This window comes from Symsagittifera roscoffensis, chromosome 5 (assembly GCF_963678635.1).
Source record: "Symsagittifera roscoffensis chromosome 5, txSymRosc1.1, whole genome shotgun sequence".
Taxonomy (NCBI): domain Eukaryota; kingdom Metazoa; phylum Xenacoelomorpha; order Acoela; family Convolutidae; genus Symsagittifera; species Symsagittifera roscoffensis.
Genome location: NC_087066.1, coordinates 36,106,156 through 36,126,101, shown reverse-complemented (window position 1 = coordinate 36,126,101; position 19,946 = coordinate 36,106,156). Strand labels below are relative to the sequence as shown.

General features: G+C 34.7%; 1 long non-coding RNA gene across 1 annotated transcript; it reads left to right on the top strand.

The window, feature by feature from the left end:
* Window positions 1–12,991: 12,991 nt before the first annotated feature.
* On the top strand, window positions 12,992–19,401 carry LOC134846490 (uncharacterized). Its single transcript, XR_010162806.1, has 2 exons — window positions 12,992–13,638; window positions 19,028–19,401. It is a non-coding gene; the product is annotated as an uncharacterized LOC134846490 (long non-coding RNA).
* Window positions 19,402–19,946: the final 545 nt, after the last annotated feature.

The window sequence follows — 19,946 nt, the reverse complement described above, 5'->3', positions numbered from 1 at the left end:
GTACTGACGTCAATTTTAAAATGTGTTGACATTAATTTCACGATGTTTGTTTTCTTTTTCTTAAGCCAAGTTGTACTATTTGATTAGTATGTCTTAGAGTAATGGAAACCTCTGAGGAATTATTGAATATTAACAAAGGTTATTAATAATAAGATAAGGAAATAAAAAAATTTCTTTGGAAAAAAAATTTTTCTAAATTTTTTTCTAAGTTTTTCAAGTATTGTATTTGCTGAAACTTTAACTGAAACCTGAAACTTTGTTCAAGTGAAGTTTTGTTGATGCTATGGTATGGTTAACAATATAACTATATGCCTTTATTGGTTATTATTGGTTCAAAACTTAATTTTTTAGTTAAAAATTTTTAGAAAATTTTTTGACTGAAACGATAATCTGAAACCTGAAACTATGGTGGCTGAAGTTGAATTTTTTTAATCTTAAAGTTTTCTATACGCTGTATTATATCTGGTTTTCGCTTTAACTTGCAAAAAAATTCGAGAAAACCGAATCTTTTGATATCTTAAACTTAGTTTTTGAAATCTCAAACCTAAAACTCTTAAACTCTCTCAAACTCGATGCATGAAAATAAAAAGTTGGTTTTTGATAGCTGGTCTAGTGTAAATTAGAATTTTGAACAGGTTTGAAACTTCAAAATCAAAATATTGTTTGCGGAAACCTAAGTTTTTGGGGCTGAAACTGTGATTTCTAGAACTGAAACTATGGTTTGACCACTTGGTTTTAGAGTTTTGAGATTGAAAATTTAGGTTGGTCTCTCTGATATATTTCTATTCCAGCAATAAAATTGCTAAAACGATGAAAATTTTAGCCTAAAACGACGATTCTAGTTTTCTGAAACTATAAGTTTGAGGGCTCAAACTAACACCTTCTGGAAGTTTTTTTGAGTTCAAAAATTTGTTAGTGCATTAAGGATTCCTATTATCTTTCAATATTTCACAAAAATTTCACTTGGGAACTAAGATTTTTGGTTCTGAAACCAAAAACACCAATTCTGAAACGTACGTTTCAGCCTTAGGAACCAAAATTTAAAATTGGTTTGGTGGGTTTTAACACCGTTAGTTTTCTTTAGAAAGTCAAAATTCGGCGTTCGGAGCTCAATTTTGAGACCAAAAACTCAATTTTTGTGTTCTGAAACCTGAAACTAACAAAAACGTACCATTTAAGACCAGGTTTTTGACTTATGGTATCCAAATTTGGGTTTGACTAGTTCAACTTTTGCTGTTTTACCGGAATCCGTTTACAGAAACTTGAAATTTTGACCGGAAACTATACTTATTTTAACTGAAACGTTTGGACCTATAACTGAAACCTAGACTGAAACCAAAAATTTTGGCTGGTAAAAATCAATTTTTTAGTGCTTATGCTATCATATGAAACCTATTTTATCAATATAAAGTGGATGTGTCAGTGTTTTAAACTTAGTTTTTGTTGTGAAACCTGATATTTTTGTGCTGAAACTAAAACTTGGTGTTTGGTGTTATGTGGTTAACGTTTAAGATTGGTTTTAGACTGTAATCTTATTGTTAATTAGGTGTATATTTAAACTGTGTCAAAAAAACTAATGATTTATTAAAAAACACTCAAATCCGTTCCTTCCTTTTTGGTTTTTGTTATTTTCTTCCTTAGTTTCAGTAATTGGTAGCTTTACTGATGGATGATTTAGGTTTAAGTTACGTTAAGGTGGATAGAATTAAAATGAGTTTAAGAAAAGTTGAGGATAAGCCTCGAGAATTGATGAAGGATTAGAATAAATAGCAACAAGCGTGGATGGTTTGAGATAATGTGATGAAGAAATCAATTTATCATACAATTTAGAGTACTCTTAGATCGCACATATGACCACTTAACCCCCTCGAAAAAAGAATTGAAGATATTTAATAAGTTTTTGAGCACTTTAGTTTAATACAGAATTTCGTTAATTTTAGTGATGATAACTTTAAACTGAAGTTTCGGCAAAAGTTTAGTGGATTACTGGACAAAACGGGTATATCTTACTAGCGGACTTAGGCAGAGAACGATTCTTTCAGAAATTTTATATATTATTATAATAATAGATAATAGTTAAGTTCATGAGCTAATGTCAGTTAGAAAGCCGTCTAATAGACCTCGAGATGGAGGAATATCGTGGGCGACTGCTAGCGCAGGGGATGCTTTCGCAAGAACCCTACTAGGAATATCTGTCAAGTAGAAGACAATGAAATTGTGTTTCTATCGAAAGATACCCATTGTCTCTGGCTTTTTGAGGTTGGAAACTAATCTGACAAATACTCACAGATCCTAATAATAATATATATTTTTTTGAATTTTAAAAGCTGTTTCGAGTTTGTTGGAAAAGGAATTTCTTAAGGAGTAGTTCTCTGCTGCGGTCGCACCAGTTTTACTAAGCGCTCATTGCTGGTTGAATGCTTAGTAATTTTATCCTAAATTATAAGTCTCACCTTAGATCGTCAAATTGTCTTGACAAAAAGTTGAGTAGAAACAATAGTTAGAAAAAGTATGAATTAATTAGTTGGTTAGATACAGAGCACTGGGTTATTAGATTATATAAATGAATCGAACAGCTTAAAGAAATATACCTATGAGGGGAGGTTGAGCTAATCTTATTTTGTTCATCAATTTTTTATCTTCTTACTAAGGTCGGTGGCTGATTAGTATGTATGGTTGCCCTTGATTTTGTCCAAGTCAGCACTTCTGGTTGGGTCGTCTGAATCGTCTTGCCGTAGTCCTTTGGGTACTTGTAGTCCAGACTTCCTCGGGTGTGCGTATCTCGAGTATCTCGATTTATAATTTTTCAAATCAAACTTAAAATGAGAATTTATTCTCTTTTTATAAGTGAAAAGGGCTAGATTAATTTTAGTGTTCGGGCAGAAAAGAAAAATGATTTATTTTTAAAAGATCTGACTGAAGAGAACTGACTTGCTGCTTACTGACCAAAATGAAACACTGAAGATTTCAGGCCAGTCCTTTTGCTCGTAAGCATAAACCGGCGGCTGATTCAATCTTTAATTATTCAGGTTCACCTGCTCCTTTGTTCTCCCTTTCTTATAAGGGAATTTTCAACTAGTTTTTATTTGATTTTTTCAAATCAAATATCTTCAACTTATTAGTCCTCTTTGAAGAAAACCGCAGCCTTCAGTTTGTCTGATTGAAAATTCATATTACTTTCTCTGATGCATCATATTGCAGGTGCATCTATGCTAAATCAAAGCAAGGAGAATTTTAGTGCAGCCGGCAAGACTGCTAAATATTTATCCAGTTTGTTTCAAGTTAAGTTAAAAGGGACGTATTAATAATCGCCGCCCTTTTAAAATATTGAGCATGAAAAAATGAGAAAAATTGGACAAGTATTTAAAAAGGAGTGGATTTTCAAAACAAGATTTTATAGTCCTAATAAGAGTAAATCAGTCAATATCTGATTTAGTGAAAAGAGGCTTTAATTTAAATGGCACGCTCCAAATTAGAATTGGGTCGTTAAATAAACAATTAAGACAATGGTCTTTTGTGTGTGTGTAGTATTTCGCAATACTACAATTTAGTTGGTGCTTCACATCTTCTAGAGTCTCTATATTGTCATGTTAAATGCCATTTTTCGCAGGGTTTAAAAAGTTTACTGAGCTTTAAGTCAACCTTTTGAAATATTCTAGACTAATGTTGATTTACGTCTTTTTGTCCATACGAACGATTGGATGCAAATATCCGAGGTCATTTTTCGAAGTTCACGAGTTTCAGTCTTTGTTTCACAAAATTTGATACCTCGCCAAATTTGATACCTCTAGGGGGACGTTTTTCTGACAGGGTTTTTCTAGATGCATACCTGTTCTCAAAGTCTGAGTATACGAGATATGACTATTTTCCTGATTTTCAAAAAATGGAAATTTTGTTCAAAAATTTGGAAAATCTCAGACCAATCGTGGGGTGCTTTCGGTATCTCCCAGGTGAAATATGAATCTTCCAGGTTTTCGATATCTCCGTTGAAAGCATTTGAGCTTCATCTTGTAAGTAATGACGTTTCCAATGGCACGTCTAGTCGTGATCCTATACTTATTTTAATTGCAACCAGGCATGATTAAAGAACAAACATTTTGGATATTCCTGAAGAAATTGGTTACTGAATAATAACTGAACATCTAGAGAGAAAAGAACTGAAAAACGCTACCTTTTTTCTATTTATCGTCTATATCCATCCATCTATCTTTCCTTAATATATTTTTCTACATATCTATCTCTCGAAAGTTTTTGTTCACATGATTCAATCCTATTTGAAGTTTTAACTTGGCACCTAAAACACTACAATGCTGATATAAATTATCGGGACAAAACGCATAAATTTGAAACGCGTTTTTCTCAAATTGGGTTGACTTTAGACAGATGAAGTTGAAACTGGTTGAGAATTTGAGCAGTATTTTTATGGTGCAAGTTGTTTTGACAAATTCGGGCCCGTTGTTGTTGATTTTAGTCCCGAGGGGGTGCTTCCAGTATGCTCAAACCAAGCCCCAGAAACGTCGCAACTTCGGTCGGACGAAGTTACAAGTCTATTGGGGTTTAAAGTGTGCTCTTCTGGGAACAGTTAAAAATCTGTATTTTGGTATGGGGTGAAGGGCTTTATACAGTTTGGGGTTTTTTTTTGGTCATTTCGATTCAGGTACGTATTCAAGAAGAGACTGTATCCGGTCCGCAACTGGGAATGGGTTCTCCTTGTGGAACGAGGAAGGGATTCTTAGGCGGGGGAGGTTTCAGGTGGTCTGAGGGGAAGAACTTTTGGAGGTGGTGCATCTGCTAAGGCCTGTTTAACTCTATACGCGTGTATTTACTTTTGAAGTGGTTAAAATCGTTAGATGCTTGTACAAGATGCTTTTATCGAAAATGCTTGTAATTGCGTTTATGCAGAAAAAACGTGGATAATTTTTTTTCTGAATCCGTCGAGAATCATTCAGTTTTTTCTCTGATCATAGAGACTTTCGAGTTATAGTGTTATTTGTTATTTGTCTGATTTCCAAAGCTCTATATCCGTCACTTCATTCTTCCCTTACGACCTGACTTTGCTCAACAGTTCTTGCGTTTTCGCGAAAAATCGAGTTTAATTTAAAGTATACATTTCCTCGTTTTATCAGCTAGTAATCTTTCACTTTTTGAAACGTTTTATTGATTTACTTACATGCCAGCTAGTTACAAATTTCCCTCCGACAAATTCCCATCCAGTGGTCACAATCTTCATGTAAGCAATCAAAGTCAGGAGTCGCGTCATAACTCAAACCCCTCTACTGTAATGAACGCCCCAAATTAATCAAGCAAACCCCCTATCTACCAAATCTCTAAATCTCTAATCAATCTGCAATTAAACTGTAATGGCATCTCAGGGAAAGCACCCAAAAATACTGCCTTATTGCGCCAGTACCAGATCAATATCGCGGTTTTTCAATGAAAAAAGGTAAACTTGAAAAGTCCTACTCCCTCGCTGGGCCCAAATTTTACAATTATCGGAAAAGGCCAAACTCGATTGAGATATGGACTCCTTAACGCTAAGCATAGTTTCTTTCTATAACAGAAACTAGAAATAGTGAACGGAACTTTGGAGGCGCAATGCGTGCAAGTACAGGCCAGCAACCAAAATTTTAGCATCACATATATCTACATCCTCCTTGACTTGTCTGCCCCCAAAGATTAAAAGCCTCCATTATAGCTCCCTTGTCAGATGAAAAGTAAAAATCTGCATATTGATGAGCCAGAAAAACTTTTTTCTTTTCAACATTGCGCGAACATCAAGGGAAAATCAATATTGTTAAAAGAGAAATTGGCTGGTGTATAAAACATTAAGCCAAAAACAAAGGTGATAACAAAGATAGCCGGTTACTGTGCAAGCAGCGCAGATTTCAAGTAGCGCAGTTTTTTCAAGTTTTAATTGGATCAGTCCTGTGACTCGATAGTTATAACTTTGAATGTATATTCTTATCAGTGTAAAATTTTCATCAAAAAATGGTCCGAGATAACTCAATTTTAAATTGAAACAAAAACAAAAAAGTTAAAATTTAAATGACGCCAAAATTTTTTTTTAAGTTTCCTTTTATAAATGCTTGTCTACAACTATCAAATTTGAAGAAAAAGTTGTATTTTTCTTCCATTTGAGCACCGTGCTCTCCTCTAGACCGGTGGGTATTATTCAGTCGCTCACTGGGAAAGCTTCTCATAAGCTATCATTGTTTTGACAGAACTCTTACCGAGCAGTAAATGTCACATTTTTTCCATGAGCAATTGTCGAAGCTCAGCATCCATCATACAAATGCTTTTATTTCAAAAGGAACTATTTTTGATTAGATCTGTCATGTGACTCGATAGTCGAAATTTTGAATGTATATTCTTATCAGTGTAAAATTGTCATCAATAAATTTATCAAAACTTGAACGATTCCAGAAAAGAGCGCTAAAATGGGTAACAAACAGTTATGAGAGTGATTATCTAACGTTGTTGAAACGAACGAATACATTGCCCCTTACTATGTTCATACAGCTATGCAATCTATTGAATCTATCGAGCTTTTTTCACAGTGAAAACGATTTACAAATACGACTATTAACCAACAAGTCTGCCTCAAATACAAGACAAAATGACGGCCCGACATTAAGCCTTAAAAAAGTCCGCACAGAAAAAGCTCGCGCTGAGTTTTGTTTCAGGCTGTCTCGGGTGGCCAATCATCTACCTGGAACAGTAGATTTCTTCAATCCCACGGGGCTAAAAAACAGACTCTTGAATTTTATGTGGAACTATCAAATGGCGAAATTCAATGAGGCGAATCCTTGCACATGGATACTGTTGTGTGATTGTCGAAACTGCAGGAATGTATGGAAGACGTTTTAAGAAGAAACGAACTGGGAGCAGTCCCATCAGAAGTATTTCTGAGAATCCACAACAACAACGACAACAAACCAAGAAATGGTCTGAAATGTCTCAATTTTGAAACTGAAACAAACAAAAATTAATTTTTAATTGTCGCGAAATTTTTTTTAGTTTCCTTTTTTAAATGCTTGTCGTCTACTGCTATAAAATTTGACAAAAATTTCTATTTTTCTTCCATTTGAGCACCGGGCTCTCTAGACCGGCGAGTGCCATTCATTCACTGGAAAAGCTGTTCAGGAGCCATCATCGTTCTGACAAAACTCTTATTGCGCAGTTGCTGTCACATTTTTTTTCCATAAGCAAATTTCGAAGCTCAGCATTGATCATACAAATGCTTTAATTTCAAAAAGAAGATGTTTGTAATTGAGTTTACTCCGAAAAAACGTGGATAATTTTTTTCTGAATCCGTCGGGAATCATTCAGTTTTTTCTCTGATCATGAGGTCTTTCGAGTTGTATTGTTTTTCGTCTAATATCCAAAGCTCTATATCCCGCACTTCATTCTTCCCTTACGACCTGACTTTGCTCAACAGTTCTTCCGTTTCCGCAAAAATTCGAGCTTTATTTGAAGTATACATTTCCTCGTTTCATCAGCTTGTAAGCTTTCACGTTGTGAAACATTTTGTTGATTTTCCATTCCGCTTATCAATTTATTTAAATCATAGCCAAAATCCAGCACAAATCACCTGTTGAACATGAGTGATTTTTACTGCGAAGAAGATTCTTTTGCTCTATCTGTCACGCATCTATTTGGAGCCAGAGAAAATTTTTTGTCTTTACAGCTGACAACCCTTGTAACTCGTCAATATGCTATTTTGTGCACGCTTTTCAAATGATCTTATTTTTTGTCGTTAATTTCGTTAAATCCATCTTCCAAGTAACCTTCTATCCGGCAATTCTCATGAACTTTAATTTGCTTTTTTGCTGTATAGCACAGTTTTTGGACTGTTGTAGCAAGTGGTTACTCCATCAATTTAGATTTCAACCATTCTGACTTTCCTTTTATGAACAATCGTTTGATCTGTTCTTCTCGGTTGTCGTTTACTGCATCAATTCTTTCTTGCCATTGAGCAGTTTCTGTATGGAATCGTGCGGCTTCTATTGCAGCATCGTTTGGACTACGGCTGGCTAACCTGATGATGGGTACGCTCGGTTCGCTTTTTCGTTGAGTTCACAAGTAAATTTTTGACTGTATCTGCTTCTGGGTAAATTCGAAATGACTTCAGGGCGTAGATTTCTTGAAACTCGGGATTGCAGAAACGATCTCTTAGGGCTGCGAGACTGTTCGGAACGTTTGCTGTGATTGCTGCTGGAAGAATTTGGTAAAATCGCCGTGCATTGTCCCGTAGATTTAGTATGCAAGAAGTTCACTTGTTTTGCCACTTCTTAATAACCTTGGAACAGTTGTTCGAATTGCAGGAAGTCTTCGTGGTCCCTTCCTCAATAAGAAGCAACCAGACTTTCGCTGGTGCAATTTTTTTTATAGTTGAATAATTATCTGTTCTGATACAGTTAATGATGGGAGACAGTGCTTATTCAATTTAGGAGAACAACGGAAACTTTACCAGCTTTTGAATCAGCTATTGATGTTTCCATGGGATTGCTGATTCGATTGTGGTATTAAAACTATCACAGTGTGCCAAATATTCAGTTTACTTTACTTTTGATGGTTGTAGGTTTTTTATTAATATATCAATATCATTTTACTTCACTAAAGATAGTTAAGTTTTGGTTTAACTGACTCTTTCGAAATTGAAAACCTAACATTAACGTCTTTTGCTGCATGGTCAATAGCTCGCTTGACAAACAATCTCTATCTCGCTGCAGCCAGAAGCAGTGATGATAGAGGTCACGATCTGTAGTCTGAATAAATTGTCAGCCCTGAGAATTTGAAAATATTTGTCTTCTTTTCTGCCCTGTCTGTCTCAGACTTGCCAGCTTACAACTTGTTGTTGGAATCGAGTTCCACTGCACCGTTCTGCTTCAGCAAATGGTGTTTGTCACTGCCTGCTCGTGTAGTCTGGTCCTAATTTCCGAAAATGTTCCAATGATTGGTATTAAATTTCATCAATTGTTTATGTAGTGCAATAAATAAAACATTGAGCTACAATTTAGTATCAAGGTGAATAATATTATCTATTAAATTAAAGTAGCTAAAATGCAATGCATGGCATCATGCAAAGATGTCACAAGTTTTGCTCCTAGTTTTACGATCAAGCCAGTTTAAATTATATTGCAGTTTTTTAGAGAAAGTAAATAAGTTTTTGGGTTCTTGTTTTTTTTTTGCTTTTTCGGCCCCAAATTTTTTTATCATGATTTCCCAGATGCTATTTCGCTCCTAGTTTCATGTTGAGGCTAGACTCAAAATTTAATTTTGTTCAAGACTATCTTATGCGTAATGACTATCGTATTCGTAAAGACTATCGTATTCGTAATGACTATCGTATGCGTGCGTTATGACTATCGTATGCGTAAAGATGAGAATATGTTTTGATTCACTCTGGTTTAGTGGTTTCATCTGAATTTGTTTCTGTCTAGTGTCCGATTCCCATTGCTAATTTTCTCTAAATAAGCTGTTATGGAAGTTGTAAGCACTTTGGAAATTTTCTTTTTGATGCTGTTTCGATACCTGGATTTTTGAACACGTTTTTTCTTATTTTTTTTTCAATTTGTCTAGTCAATCAGCCCATAGTATTAACCCTGAGGTTAACTATTTAGGCTGAAAAGAAGTCATATGACCAGCGCCCATCAAGCCATGACTTATTTGCAAGAGCTCTTCCTGCAAATTGCAGTGCACGTGCGATATGAACCAGCAATCATATGAGTGCTGAGCACCATCAATACATCTGCGCCACAATGCCACAAATTAGGTTTACAATATTTGTTATGTTTACCCTTGCGATAAGCAAGGGTGCTGCTTCCGGTTGGTAGATTTTTTCCGTAAATAATTTTGTTCACAGTGATACAATTAGACATGGGTAATTTAGTCATTTCATTTAGCACCTACATGCACTACATGAAAAGTTTTGATCTTATGCGTATTATTCGATTTTCCTTCTATTTCGGTGTCGGCTTTAACTCAGTCTGCTTGGTTACTTTAAGGTATTTTCTACTAATCTTAGTCGTAGCAAATGATATTTTTTACAAAATTTTTTGTTCGAATATTTTGATTGCTATGCTGTATTTTCTACGCTTGCTATTAGCAAGCGTTATCGAATTGGAAGAGACAAACATATAAGAACTTTTTAAAGATAATTCCTAGCTATAAAAAAATCATTCGATCGTCTGATTAATTAAAAATTCAGTTTTGATAGCTTCTCTGGTACCCTTTGCCTTAACGTAACTACTGGGACGTCGAAAGGCCTAAGATCGCATCCCGCGAGGACCTGTTTTTTTTTCAAACTATAAATTTTCAGTTTTAAAAAATTATCGTGCTATATTTTGTCTGCTTATTTTTTGTCGGCCTAATTGCAATGAAACCAACAGTTTTTTGTGCTCTGAACAAGCTTAATTGTAATTTCATTTTGCTGATTTTTTAGCGACTTCTGTGAATTGTAAAATTTAATAACTCTGACTTATAATTTTTTGTTGTTTTCGCTTGAAAACCTAAATGGGTCTAACTGGTTTGGGCTTTTTTCTGCTTAATGACCTAATTTGAGTGTTTTGAATTGAAAAATGATTTTAAGTAGTTGCTCGCAAAGTGTTAATAGGAGGGCGTAAAAGTTTGGAATGTCAGAGCTTTATAGCTCAATTTTTCGAGGCATTTTTTTTACTTACGGCTCGACGGGAGTTTACCCTAGTGTTGTCGGGTGCCGCTCAATAATTATCCCTGTTGTGTTTTTGAACGTATTTTTCTCAATTTCAACTTTCTTTGAAGAAAAAGTTTAAAAAATTTTGTAGATGCCGTTATTTTGACATTTTAAAGTTTTTCCACTAGTAGTTTTCATTTTATTTACTGTCTGCCAGCTTGCAACAGAAGCTCTGTTTCTCCTCTGATGTGAAAGTAGCACGGAGAGTCATCAAACAATTTTGATGAGCGATTTTCTATTTCCGTAGTTTTTTTGGATATTGTTTGGAAATTCTCGTTTATGTCTCGTCATGATACGAAAGTAACGGAATATTTGTGCTCGGGGTGGTTTTTTTTCTTCAGACAAATTTCGACTTTTTAATTAGCCATTTTTGACGGAATTTTCTGATAATCATTCAAAAGGTGTTGTCGTCCTGAGCTTAAATTTGAAAAATTATTTCACCTGTGATCATTTTTCGTAAAGTTATGGGGGTTTAAAGATTGCCATTTTGGCCAATTTGGGACAATTAAGGCGCGATTTATTTCGTGCTATTAACGCGTAAGCGGAGATACAATCCGTCTTAGAATTTGTTCCAAATTGAATGAAAGAAGCTTATTTGCCATAATTGATTTGTTGCATTGAGCGAAATTTATTCTTTTGTACTGTATATGGCGTGTGCGGGGATGATTTCATAAAAGAAATTCAAATTTAAGAATTTTTTTTTTGATTTTATTTTATTACATTTCATATACTTTTATGTTACTACTGCTCCATAAACTTTAAAAGGCAGTCGGAACATTCAGGTCTTCGCCCTGATACGAGCAGTCTTGTTTTTATTTCGCACTCATGTGTCAAGCAAGCTACTGGTCATCTTTTTAGATTCCATCTGATAATAAAATAGATGAAACAAAAAGTTTTCTTTTAATTTCTAGAATTTGCTGATTGTTGAATTCGTGATATAAACTACAAATTCGTGCAATAAACTTTAATTTGAATGACTGTTTATATTGGAATTTGAATTTCAGAACATTTTGGTGAATAGATAAAATTTTTTGAAATTAATTCTCATCATACACATTCATCATTATTTATCGCTAGTAATGCGATGTCCCGCTACACCTCTGTGTTTCAAGTTTGTCTGAGTCAATATAAGTGGTCCCAAAATTTCATTTTTTTTGCTTGTTTGCAAAATGCCTCTTCGTCTCTGTGATCATGAAACGGTTCTTCTTTAATAAAAAACTTTAGAATTTTGGACACGAGAAAACATAGATAAAGAACAATTTTAAATATCATGAAAGTTATTCTAGCAGACAAATTGCCATCGAAAATTGTTTCTAACTAATAATTTATTCACCTATCTGTAACTGACCATCTCTTAAGACTAATAATCTATTAATAAACTAGTTTATTAATAATTAATCTATTAATAATTTTTTATTAAAACTTATAAACTAATAATCTATTAATCTATCTCTAACTGACCATCTCTCTAACTAATAATCTGTCTTAGTGTTTCGATCTGATTTTCCGTGGATCAGGATTTAATTGAAAAAAAATTGAAACTTTGGTCGACGCCTTTGAAAAACGGGTTGATTTAAAATGCGTGTGGTAAAAAAAAATGAGCCCCTTCGACACATTCAAAAATTCAAATCAAGAAATTTCTATCATTCAAAATTCTAAAATTCAAATCAAGAGAAATGCAAATTGTTGGAAGAAGGGAAGTTTGGTTAAAAAGGAGAAATTCAAGCAGACTTATTTATTTTGTCCTGTTAGCAGATATCAAATGCGTTGTTAGCAGATATCAGCTGGACTAAAAACTTTTTTGAAAAAAATTGAATTTGATTAGCTTCTAGGTATTTGCTTTCGCTTCTAGCTTTCAAAGCTTCTTAACACAAATTCAGAAATGTTTCATTTAAATGAGGTGACAAGACCTTTGGCTTTTGACACTAATTCGAGTTCAATCGGAAATGTGTAATCATCAATTATGAGCAGTTTTATGTATAACATTTAAGTTCCCTATTTTGGGTAGTTGAAGAAAAAGGAATAAACAGGAAAATAGAGAAAGTAATTTTAATTTACGATTGAGGCTAACAGTTTTTGCGTTTCGATCTGATTTTCAGTAAAGAAAACTTCCGCCTATTCGAAGCAAAATTCACCGCTTAAAACATAAAACAATTTATAGTTCTGTTCAGGCACTGAAAAGGTATAACTCAACAGTAATAAAACATGGGAATTGAAAAATTTTAGTATTTTTGTACACAATATTGATACGTCATCTGCGAATACAACCTACGAAAATATTCGAAGGCTGACGTGAACCCGTTTTCAATTGTTGTCCTCTGCCAAATATAAGTTAAAGGCATCATGCAAAGTTCTTAGAGGGAACCGAGCGCCGACGTTTTCTTGTTCGACTGACGTAAAGGGTTGACGTGGCACCTCGCTATGACATAGTTGTTAATTAACATGTTAATCTAACTTTTTCCCTTAAACCATTAAAGTTTTATTAACATGTTAATCTAACTTTTTCCCTTAAACCATTAAAGTTCTATAGCAGATTCAAATAAGGCAGAGAAAAATTAATAATCTAAATATTTAATTTATGATTTTGCTCAGCTGTGTTTTATTGTTTCAGCGTTTCACGCGGGAGTCATTCATTAAAAACAGGAATTTATCAGGGGACAATTAATAATTGCTCATCAGTGAAAACTTTTCATTTTGGTGCTTAGATGCTATTTTTGAATAGCTGAAGTCATACATCTACCTGAACAAATTAATTAGCTGCTATCTGAAGCTGACGTGAACATACTTTCCTTTGTCCCTCTTTTGTACCAACCAAACAAGAAAAAACAGCAATTTTAAAATGTTTCGATCTAACTTAACTTTTCCAACATTAGCTCTTCTTAACTTCTTGATAATTTGTTGTTTGAGCAGCTCAGCGCAACCAGGTGAGTAGAAGGGAGTTCCTTCAAACATTCAAACACTCATACGTTGAAACAAGCCCATGATAATTGAGCGATCATTAAAAATGGTGTAACTGATGAAAACGCTTATAAAAATCAGATTTGCTTGAATTTCAACTTGCCATTTAATTTTAACTTGCATTCAATCATACCAATGAAATAGGTTCAGAATACTGATCAAACAGTCATCTGAAAACTTGATTCTGCACTTTTCGAACGCAATTTCTAGAACGTGCGAACGTTGGCTTACCAAACAGGACTTTAAGTTAACCGAAGGAAAGTTAACCGCGATCGGCGCGACCGAAGGAATGTTAACCGCGACCGGCGCGACCGAAGGAAAATTAACCGCGACCGAAGGAATGTTAACCGCGACCAATGGAAAGTTAAACGCTACCGGCGCGACCGAATGAATGTTAACCGCGACCGGCGCGACCGAAGAAAATTTAACCGCGACCGACGCGACCGAAGGAATGTTAACCGCGACCAAAGGAAAGTTAACCGCGACCGAATGAATGTTAACCGCGACCGGCGCGACCAAAGGAAAGTTAACCGCGACCGAAGGAATGTTAACCGCGACCGAAGGCAAACTAACCGCAATGGGCGCGACCGAAGGAATGTTAACCGCGACCAAAGGAAAGTTAACCGCGACCGAAGGAATGTTAACCGCGACCGAAGGAAAATTAACCGCGACCGAAAGAATGTTAACCGCGACCAAAGGAAAGTTAATCGCGACCGAACGAATGTTAACCGCGACCGAAGGAATGTTAACCGCGACCAAAGGAAAGTTAACCGCGACCAAAGGAAAGTTAACCGCGACCGGCGCGACCAAAGGAAAGTTAACCGCGACCGGCGCGACCGAAGGAATGTTAACCGCGACCAAAGGAAAGTTAACCGCGACCGGCGCGACCAAAGGAAAGTTAACCGCGACCGGCGCGACCAAAAATATCGGCGCAACCGAAGCAAAATTAACAGCAATCGGGGAGAAGCGACCGGAGAAATGCATTTCGAAAGAGTTGGACACAGTTAAGACTGAAGAATTTTTTCATTCGAAAAAATTGAATGGAAATAAATTAACCCATGAACACAATTGACCGATGTATTTATTATCATATTTTCGTTTTTAACAATTATGCTGTGCAACGTCTAGGAACGTATAGACTCATAGCAGCTGTTTGTTATAAATTTATGATACAATTTTTGTTAACTATTCTCGCCCTCTTTTGTACCTTGTCAACTATTACCCCTATGCATGTATTTTTTGACAACATTTTCTGTATATGAAATATGCATTTCAAAAATGTCACCAACTTATTGTGTTTTCATTTTGGCGCGTTCGTATTTATATTACTAGTATTTATCTAATATATACCTTGAAAACTTTAATTAAATATTGCATGAAAATTGTCGTTGAGTAATGAAAATGTGGCAAACAAAGTTGAATTTCTGATAATCGAAATGGGGGAGGCTCTTTTCCAACCCCCTCCACATTTAAAGTTTTCAGTTTTTATAGTTGTTTAACTTGTTTATAGTTGTATTATGGTTGAACGCGTAAGGTTACGATATGAATTATGTGAACAAATTTATCACAATTGTGAGTTTGCTCACCATGCAAGTTTCATTTCATTATGATATCATAACAATAGTTTTTTAAAACTGAAACTCAACTGAAATCCAACTTTTTTAAACTGAAATCGAATTTTTTTTCTGAAAGAGAAAAAAAGCCCGAATGTCAATTTTTATAACAATCAGACAGTTTGAACAAAACTAATTTAACTTCTAGACTACTTTCCGTCCACTCCCGCATTTGAATTTCAAGTTTTAAAAACTATTTCAACATTGTCAAGAAGCAATTAAATTTTGCATGATGAAGTAACCAGCAAATGTCAAACAGATTTGGTCCTGACACTTTACATCGTAATAGTACGCATTTAGCCGTTGAAAATTTGAATTGTCGGGGGAGGGGAGTGGAAAAAAGCCGAAGTAGTTAACAAGATCCCAACTTTTATAAGGGTTAAAGTGATGTGCAGTAGTTAGACCTAGGTTACATTCTTTCGCTCATCTCAGAAAGCAGTTTAGGAGGGAGGTTTTAACTTGGTTCAAAGTTAGAGTTAATAGTTAATCAGACTCGAGCATTTTAAACGCTGCGCTTAGCAAAACATTTGCAAAATAAACGCAGGGAAAGATAATGTTAGCTTGATCCCAGCAGTCTCTGTAAAACATGATTACGTGAACTCAAGTTTGAACTACTTTTCTGATGGTTTGCTAAGCGCAGCGTTTAAAATGCTCTGATGGTTTGCTAAGCGCAGCGTTTAAAATTTGAATTGTCGGGGTAGGGGAGTGGAAAAAAGCCGAAGTAGTTAACAAGATCCCAACTTTTATAAGGGTTAAATTGATGTGCATTAGTTAGACCTAGGTTACATTCTTTCGCTCATCTCAGAAAGCAGTTTAGGAGGGAGGGTCTTAACTTGGTTCGAAGTTAGAGTTAATAGTAAACCAGACTCGAGCATTTTAAACGCTGCGCTAAGCAAAACATTTACAAAATAAACGCAGGGAAAGATAATGTTAGCTTGATCCCAGCAGTCTCAGTTAAACATGGTTACGTGAACTCAAGTTTGAACTACTTTTCTAAATGTTTTGCTAAGCGCAGTGTTTAAAATGCTTGAGTTCAATCTGGTCAAATTTGATTTATACAGCTCAAAAAAGCAATTAAAAAGTTTTTGGAAATTTGTGTGACAAAAACTAATTTTTTTCGATCACCTGTAAAAATCAGAAGAGAAAGCTTTTCTATGCATATATTCAGTTAACTTTATAAACAAAAATTGAATAATGAAACTTTAGTTGTCATTCAAGATTGCTACCTCCCTTTCTTTTCGAGCGTAATTTCGTAATTTTGCTCCAACTTCCGACAAACATGATGGTATGAATATTTGTATGGGTTAACTTTTTCTCCAGATAAATATTGACTTTCTCTTAACAATTTCTGACTTTTTTTTGCATTTGAAAGATTTTTATACCCTGAGTTGCAATCAAAACGCTTTTTTTTACTGCCAATTTTGTTAGTATAGTAACGAAGGCTTGAAACGTGTCCTAATGAAATAATGTTTTATCAGTGTTCCCATGGTTTATCATTGAGAGGAATAGGTGACGAACTAATCTGGTTTAAAATTTGTTCTTTATAAATCAGTCGAGGCGGGCTAATGGTATCAAACAATATATCAGTAGACGACCGGGTTGACCAAAAGTCTCTATCTTAGAAATTTTCTTATAAGAATTTTACACCTTATTTCAAAATAAGGCTCTAATAAAGTGATAAGATATGGATTTTTTTTAAAGAAAGGTGAATGAAAGTAACTTTTCTCAGAAGAAAGTTGTAAGATACACTTTTTTAAAATTTTCGTTTTTGTTTTTCAATTTTAATATTAAAACTTTTTTCTTTTATCCAATTTACAGGTTCCCCACTGTCGCAAAGCACAATAACGAAGCTCGTAGGCCAAAATTACTGCACGCCCCAAGCTATATGACATGACTCGTCAAAATTGATTTGTTATGCCTCCAAAAAAAATTTGAACCACCAAATACCTATAGTTAGGAAAACTGTTGTAAAAAATCAAAATTTTTGCTTCAACGATTTTTATTTGAAATGCGTATATTATACTCACTATCTAAAACGTATCTATTTTTTACGTGTATAAACTTAACAGAAAAACAAATTTTTTCGAAAATTTATATTTATCGTTAATTTAAGGTGTTTTTGGCATTTCTTTAGTTTTGGGGAAAAGTTACTATTTTAGAACTTGTCTTATAAAAAAGTTGTAAGATAGCGGAAGCTTCCTACAAGTCTTATAAGAAGTTCTAAGGCAGAGGATTTTTTGTTAGATGGTTAGCCCGGGCGCAAGTATTTGGCGAGTGAGGTCACCTAAAAAAATGATGTCAAGCGCCTGTTGCACTAGCTTTTTTTTCATAAGTTTGTTGAGCGAGGTGAAACTAGCCATTTTGACTATTTGGGACAACTAATGCATGCAAAATTTCAACTTTTTTGACAACATAGATCGTAAACTGACAATCAATTTGGCAAAAATTTCTTTTGAAACTACTTCGAGGCAAATCACTTGCTTCAGATGAGAATTTTATTCATTTTTTTCTCATTTTGTTTACAAAAACTTAAGAGTGTTTTGAAATGCAGTCGGCAAAATCAGCGCCTTGCCTTGATATGAGTAGTTTTGTTATTGCGATTACGCCATTAAAGTTACTGGAAGGAAATATAGCGTAGGGTCGGGTTCTTTAGCCGTTTGAAGGTACCACAAGGAAGGGAATCATGTCGCGGAATCTTATTGAAGCCTCATAAATCCATTTTTATCTCGAAAAATTGAAAATGTTGTCTCAGTGTGGAGAAAAATAGATCTGAACATATTTCTGTTTTAATGATTGGCGTTAACCTAGTTTATATGGAAAGTGAATTAATCTCTTATAAACTAATTTACGTGTGCACCCTCCTAATGTTTCGCGATTTGTTATTGTTTCATTACCTAGCGATCAGCAAGGGCATTGCAATCGAGTACTAGTCTTTTTTCTCGTAACTAACTTTGCTCACAGGACGCTTTCATCTGGACTCATTTGCTGGAAGCTTGTATGAAACAAAATTATTTGTTTTTTTAAAAAAATTTTTTCATGTTGGTTGTTATATTACCAACTCGATTTGTTAAGATTTCAATTTTTTTCTTTTCTTTTTTTTTCAGTTGATAGATTTTAGCTTATTTTACATCAGTTTAGTGGCTTCAAATTGCGTTATATCGTTCGGTGAGCAAAATGTTTTGTTTGTACGTGTTTTGAGGGTGAGGGACATAATAACTTTTCATTTGTCTTAAGTCTTGATTTTGTCGCCTTTTTTGTTGTTTTTAGGCGTAATCGGCTTCGGCCTATAATGTCTCATTTGACGAGCGATGATAATTTTTGTGTTTGTGGGTGTGTTTGAGGGTGAGGGTGACTTTTTATAAGTCTTATTGATGATTTTTTCGGCTTAATGGGTTTTTGCTAAGGTATTTTCAGCTTTGTTACCGCTTTGTTTTTCTAGACTTGAATATTTTTTTTAAATTATTTTGACTTAGCGGCTTTTTTGTTTTGTATGGCAAGTTGTGCAAAGCTCAGCTTTGCCTCTGTTTATTTTGAAGGATTAAATACGCACTATCATTTTTTTAAACCGGTTATTTCGCTGAATTCTTTTTGTTTTGTCTTCGACTTTTTATTTTTATTTTGATAAACACTGCTTTAGAGAAATTGAAAGGGCTGTTAGAACGTTCAAAGTTGTCTTTTGATACAAATAGTGCTCTTTTACGGTTTTTATTTCCATTGTCTTTTGAATGAAATGTTTGTTTAGGTAGAGGAGATGGTTTTCCGGAGTGGCGTCCCTTGCATACTTACGAAGGAGATGCACTTTTGTACAGCAGACTCATCGACGGTTTGCGAAATGGAGAAATGGAACAGATCGAAACCATGCATCAGCCGCGAAGTCAATGGAAACGAATGTTGGAAAAACGACCATTTGGCAACTACTTTCCACGTGACGGACAAAAGAAAACGGCGAGCATGTATTGAAAGCAGGAATCAAGTACAAATAGCTTCTAGCTGCAATCGATCACTTGACACTCAGCGGCTCGTATTCAGAGATTGGATCAAATGAATTTTAGATTGTTTTAAATTATTCTAAAAATTGTCATACAACCACTTTCTAATTCACTCTCCGAATCACTATTACTGTTTCTTCCGCAGCTTTAGTCAGACATAAATCTAAGATGCAAGCTTTCCCAATAGCTAGCCTGTGTTGGATGCCAAATTTTTTCAGACAGCTTTCATTTTTTCTCTAATTCAGCTCTAACTTGAGCACCCAACAAAAATTAAGAGCTTATTTTAGAATTTTCAGCTCAAGCGACAATTTTATTTCACACCGGCAGAATAAAATGAACAATGAGAACGCACATACTATAAATTTATATTCAATTACAAACGATGAACTTCAGTTTACGCAAATTTCAGAAAAACAGCAGCCAATTGCTGTGCACTATTTAAGTATGTTCTGACAACTACAATTTCAAACAACGAAAGAATTTTTTGAAATCTTTTGCAAGGCAGCTCAAATTTCGACAAAACAGTCTTGAAGGAGCTGTATCACTCTTTTCAAAAAAAACATCCCAAAAGTATGTCGAATAAGCGAAAAATTGAATTGAAGAGAAATTTTTGCTAATTCAAAATGCGAAAACAAAAGGCAAGAAACTTATGATCATTTTAAGACCATTTAT